The sequence below is a fragment of the Amblyraja radiata genome, chromosome 9, assembly GCF_010909765.2.
Source record: "Amblyraja radiata isolate CabotCenter1 chromosome 9, sAmbRad1.1.pri, whole genome shotgun sequence".
Classification (NCBI taxonomy): Eukaryota; Metazoa; Chordata; class Chondrichthyes; order Rajiformes; family Rajidae; genus Amblyraja; species Amblyraja radiata.
This window is the reverse complement of record NC_045964.1, coordinates 19,756,633-19,763,221: the sequence shown is the minus strand read 5'-3', so window position 1 is coordinate 19,763,221 and position 6,589 is coordinate 19,756,633.

Here is a 6,589-nt window from a genome sequence, read left to right as displayed (position 1 = left end):
AAACCTGAGCAAGACCATTGTGTACTGTCGTTCAACTTTGAAAATTTGTCCCTGGTCTTCCCATGTGTGGAGACTGCTGGGAAGCCACAATGATGTCTAACAAAGCACAACACCTATTTTGCCAAAGATAGACACAAAATGCTGGAGTAACTCAGCGGGACAGGCAGCATCTCTGGATAGAAGGGATGGGTGACTTTTCGGGTCGACACCCTTCATAATTATGTGCACATGCATAGAAGGAAGCCTTAATTACAGGCTTGAAGTTTACATATGAGTTCATTAAAGGGGAAGAGCCTTAGCTGGAAGAGGTAATGTCAGAGCCAAAATGGAAAATACCTTTACACATGCATAGCTTGCCCATTGGGTATTTTTAAATTCTTGATGAACAAGGGGTTAGAAAGTTACACAGAAGAGACACGAGTGGATTCGGAGTTGTAATCAGATAAGCTAGGATTTTATAAAATAGCAGAGCAGGTACAAAGCATTGAGTGCCTAATCTTGCTCCTATCTTGTTTGTTTATATGATAGAATATTCCAACAAGGAAGTCCCCACCAAACACCATTTGAATTTGTAGACCCAGGATTCCTATTAAGACAGAACTAACTTTTCCCTGTTGACATTGCTGTGCCTTCTTCGTCCATATATTTGGAATTTGGATGCCAACTCAATGATTCCACAGATACTGTATCAGTTTGACAGAAACTCCTGAAGGTCTCGCTGACCTTTGCATATACATCCCTGATAATTCACTGCAGTAAGTGAATAATTAATTAAATAGATGCTTCATCAACTGAAGTTTTGACCTTTTGATGCCAACTAATGAAGTGTTCTTCTCATTGTGTGAAGATTTGGAAAGATTTGTGGAGAAATTGTTTAGATTATGCAATGGGAATTACACAGCTGGCCAATAGTAGTTATTCTCAATGGCTGCCTTCTGCAGAATTCAACTAATCATGCCTTGATTAGAGTTAAATTGTGGAGCAAGTTGAGAGAAACAAATCAATTGTGGGTTGCTTGCCCTGTGAATAATGATTACGGGGGAGGGACGCATAAAGTGGGAGTTGGAAGCAATTGAGGTGAACTTTGGGTAGCGGTTTGAGTCAGGGTCTCCATTTGGCTGGGTTCAAGTCACAGGCTTGCATTTGATACATATTGTTGAAGTATATAATCTTAACTGCAAACAATGAATGTTATTTTAAGACTATCACTATCTCAGGATAATATATAACCAGCTGCTCCGAGTTGCCACAGCATTTTATGGGATACTCCAGAAACAGTTTGTGAAAAGTCGTGAAATAAATTGCAGACACTTTGTTTCAGCTCCTCGTGTTATGTGCAGCACCCTTTGTTGGAAGCTTAGAACGCAGCGGGTACACAAACGTTAGAATGGGGTTGGAGTTTGAATGTTGTGAGGGCTGCATGGATTAAAGCAAATGCATCTGCATCTGCTTCCTGCCATCAACTCGCAGTGGGTTGGTTCCTGAACAGACTGAGTCTTTGACAAACAACACTTGTATTGTGAAACATAAACAGAAAATGCTATAAATACTCAGGTCAGGCAACATCCGTGACCTAAAAAACATTATTTTCCTCCTTCCACAGATGCTGCCTGATCTGCTGAGAATTTCCATCATTTTCCGTTTATGTTTCAGATTTCCAGCATCCGCAGTTTTATTGTACACTAAACCCATGTTTCGACAGACCTCTTTATAACGGATTTCGGTTATAGCGGACTGACCTACCAACCTTCACTGCCAGGCTGGCCTGCCAATGCCTCTCGGCCCATGCCGCCTCTCTGGACGCTCGCACTACTGCCACCACCAGCACCGCTGCCACCATCACCACCACCACCACCACCACCACCACACCCAGCGCCACCATCACCACCACCATCACCACCACCACCACCACACCCAGCGCCACCATAACCACCATCACCACCACCACTACCTCCGCCACCACCACCATCACTGGTGCCACCGCCAATGCCACCACCATCACCCCCAGCATCACCACCACCACCACACCCAGCGCCACCACCACTGCCACCAGCACCGCCACCACTATCATCACCACCGCCAACAACACCACCACCATTACATTACCGCCACCACTACCTCCGCCACCACCACCATCACCGGTGCCACCACCAGTACCACCACCGTTACTGACCTTTACTTGTACGCAGGCCATCGAACTAATGACTGTTCAGATCCTCACCCCTGGCCATCAACTCACCAGGATTCCAGGTCCAGTTCCAGTGAGAGTCTGAAGAAAGGACCTGAAACGAAACGTCACCTACACATGTTCTCCAGAGTTACACCTGCACTTTGTGTTCCTTTGTATATTAATTAGCAACTGTAGTGGTTTGTTTCCACTATTTATACAATGATAATTCGCTACTTGGTTATACAGTAGCTGACAACGGTAATAACAGATACCACCTCCCTCCCTATGGTCCATCATAACAAATTCACAAGGTATAGGTGTAGAATTAGACAATTCGGCCCATCGAGTCTATTCCGCCATTCAATCACAGCTGATCTATGCCTCCTAATTCTATTTTCCTGCCTTCTCCCCATAACCTTTGGCACCCGTTCTAATCAAGAATTTGTCTATCTTTGCCTAAAAAATATCCACTGACTTGGCCTCCACAGCCCTCTGTGGCAATGAGTTCCACAGATTAACTACACTCTGACTAAAGAAGATCCACCTCATCTCCTTTCTAAAAGAAACCCTCTAACAAGGGCTTACTGTATTATATTTCTTGTAAAGTTGTTATGTATATATAAGTTGTCAGAATTATCTGCAGTATGGAGAGCGCACATAGATTATAATGCTTAACATTTCATAAATTATGTTTCTTTCATGTTTCAATGGGATGAATTGTTTAAAATCACTTTGGCATCACTGAGTATCTGTGGATTCAGCATAGACATTGTCAATATCAGTTACAAAGCAATGAAGTTGGAATTCTTATTTTATTCTCATCATTCTCCAGACCAAATATTTTATTGCATTATCTTTTTTTTTCTTACAGCAAAAAAGAATGGCTGCGTTAGAGATTGCACTTCTCTTTGTGTAATATTTGGGAAAGGAAGTGAAACATGAAAAGTGGCTTGAGAAAAATGCTTCAGATTGAGATTCAGGTTAGTTTATTGTCATATACACCATGGTGCAATAACATTCCTTGAGCACATGAAGCTTGCAAAATGAACAATAAATACAATGTACTCAATAAATTAACAAATGCAAGTACAGTGGAATGGTGCAAACATTGTGGTGCAAACTGAAGTAATAATTAAAAAAGTACCAACGTGCAATAACAGAATAACTAAATGAAGTAGAGTTAAGAGGTACGAGAATGTGGCAGCACCACTGGGAATGAAATGCAAAATAGGTGATTGGTTAATGTGTCTGATAGCATTGCGAAAGCAGCTGTCCTTAAATCTAAAGGGGCTGTCCCACTTAGGCTACCTAATCCACGAGTTCTGGCGAGTTTGCCCTCGACTCATACTCGCAGCATGGTCGACACGAGGTTGTGGGAGGTCTTTGTAACCCTCCTTCATGCTCAAGAGCAGTCCCTGTGTACTTGAGGCTTCAGCTAGGTTGCGGCGTATTTTTCAACATGTTGAAAAATGCCCGCGAGTAAAAAAAGATCGCCATGGAGAAAATCTATACTTTATTTACTCGTAGGTTTAGTCGTAGTAGGTCGTAGTAGGTCGGCATGTTAGTCGTAGGTAATCGAGGGTAGTTGAAGCTAGTCGAAGGTAGTCATAGATAGTCTTCATCATAGTCGCAGGGAGGTCGAAGGGAGGTCGAAGGAGTTCGAAGGAGGTCATCTTCACTCTCCACTATTCGGTGTCCAATTTTCCCGTAGCTAGTCGAAGCTAGTCTTCAACATAGTCGAAGGAGGTCGAAGGACGTCTTCAACATGACATTTTTTCAAACTCTCCTAAACTCTTCTAAACTCGCCAATTAGGTTGCCCAAGTGGGGCAGACCTTTAAATATCTGGGTTTTAAGCTCCCATATCATCTCTCAGGTGGCAGAAATTAGAAGAGAAGGGCCAGGGTGGCAAGAATCCTTCCAGTATTTCTGATGCAATGATGCAACACAGCATGAAGATGGACTGGGTGGCAAGAACTGTCAAGCCTATGATGGACTAGGCTGTATTCAACACTCTCTGCAGGTTTAGGTGGTCAAGAGCAAAGCAGTTGCCATACCAGATTGATATGCATCCCATCAAAACATTCTCTATAGTGCATCTGTACAGGTTTGAGAGAATCCATGTGGATATAACAAATCTTCTCACATGCCAAAGAATGTGCATACTCTTTGGTGTATTTATGTTGCCCTCGAGACATTTACACCACACCCATCCTTACATGCAACTCATATCCACAGGGGAAGGTGCATGTTCCTGGGGTGGTTGCTTATTCTGCGCACCTTTTCCTTGACAGCTAGTCATGGAAAACATTCTTGAGAGAGATACTATAAAATTCTACAGAGGAATAGCATAATTTTAAATGACTGTGTTAAGGAATCCTGACAAGCACCAGGAAATGTGTTCCACATTTCAGAAGTAGCAAGACACGAGCAACAGATGCCTTTATTGTCAAGAGCTAACTTCCCCTTGACCTCCTTTCCTTTGGAAGATTGCCAGCTGTGCAACAGAACACTCTTTCCATGCTTGTTGAAAGCGCAATTATTGATGTCACGCAAACCCATACAGACTGCACTTATGAATAGGAATACGTGCCCACCTAATCTATCAGCATAGCCCTAAAACTATGCAGGTAGATGCCTTGAATAGCTCCTCCTTGCATTCATCTCATAGTGAAATTCCACTTCATCACTCTTTGAAGAGTGAATTTTGGTGCACAAACCATTATTTGCCTGGGTATTCTGGCCGAGAAAGGCAATTCCTGCTAATATTTCCACCATCAGCTTTATGTTTTCACATGTGGTTCACAATCTACTGTTTTCACCAACCTCATATTTCGTTCAGTTGATAATATTTCTTTCACTCTGTTCTGTTGTCATTTCTGACGACATGCACTGTTTTCCCACCATGTTTGCTGTGTTTCCAATACTGGACCAAAGCTCATTCTGTATGTTAAATTATTTCATTAGGCTTATTCAATTTGTCTGAGCAAAATTATGGCAGCACGGTACTTCTGTCGGGCTTTTTCTACATCAATGAAAAATGTTTATGCAGATTTCAAGATCTGTTTTCACTTTTGTAATTGCTTCAAGCATTCATTCTGTTTATGGTTGTTGAGCACTTTATCCTTGAGATGGCCCGACGCAGGAGGTTCGATCTCCCTGATGCGAGAGCTTCGACCGCCCCGATGTGGGAACTTCGATCGCCCTGACGCAGGAGCTTCGACTGCCGGCTACGGGAGCTTCGATCGCCCTGACGGATGGTTCGACTGCTCCCACCGCGGGACCGAGGAAGAAGATTAGACTTTTTTTGCTGTCCATCACACTGAGGAATGTGGGGAATCTGCTGTGGTGGATGTTTATATTAACTTTTATGTAGTTGTGTGCCTTGTTGCATTTTTTTCCGTATGGCTGAATGGTAATTCGCATATCACTGTACCTTATGGTACATGTGACAAATCACTATTTCTGTCATTATGAAGAAGGTCAAACCACTTATGAACAATGAAAAGTAGTTAGATCTTGGAGATTTCTCTTCAATAATCCACAATCATGCTGCCATGCACTGTTGGAAAAAATTCTCCCTAATTCCCAATATGCTGCCCACAATGTTCCAATTGGACAAATGCTACCATTATCCCATGCTGTGATTATTGTCATCATATCTCTGAATTTGGAATTTTCTCCAAATGTGGACCAGGTTTATAATAAATTCTGGAGCTCAGGCATCTTTGCTGAACCCAAAGTGAGCATCGGTGAGCATGTTGGATGAGAAAGTGTACTTGTTAACACTCAACACTTTCTGCTGTTTTTAGTGTAGACTCGTGGATTATAAATTAGTTGGATTGGCTTCTTCCTGCTTCCAGTGGTCATTGGCAGTCATCCAAACTGTTGATTGGATGCTGGTGTTGTAGAAGTACAGGAACAGCTTGACTTGTGACTAGCTCGTTCTGGAGCACATCTTCAGTATTACATCCAAGATTTTGTCAACATCTTGTGAGCTCACTGGTTTCTTGAAATTTCATAGAGTGAATTGTATTGACAGGTTTCTGTGATGATGGGAATCTTAAAACAACATGGATCATCTTTTTGGCATATCCTGTAGCAAATACTGCAGCTTAGAAATGTATTCTAATTTAGTATGCTTTAAGAATGACTGTGTGCTGAATTTCATTCCCAAAAGTTTTTTTTTAATTTTTATTTATTAGAAGCAAGTGTACAAAAATATAACCAACGGCATATGACATAATACAGTTATTGTACAGCTTCAATATTGACTTTTAGCTATAGTTAAGAGAAAAGAAAGGAGAAAAAGCAAGAGAGAGAAAAAGTGGAATGTGCAAAGATACAACCCCTAGACTACAAAAGTGGTGTAGCCAAAGAGTGAGTAAATAAAAGAAATAAGAAAGGAATAGAGAAATAAA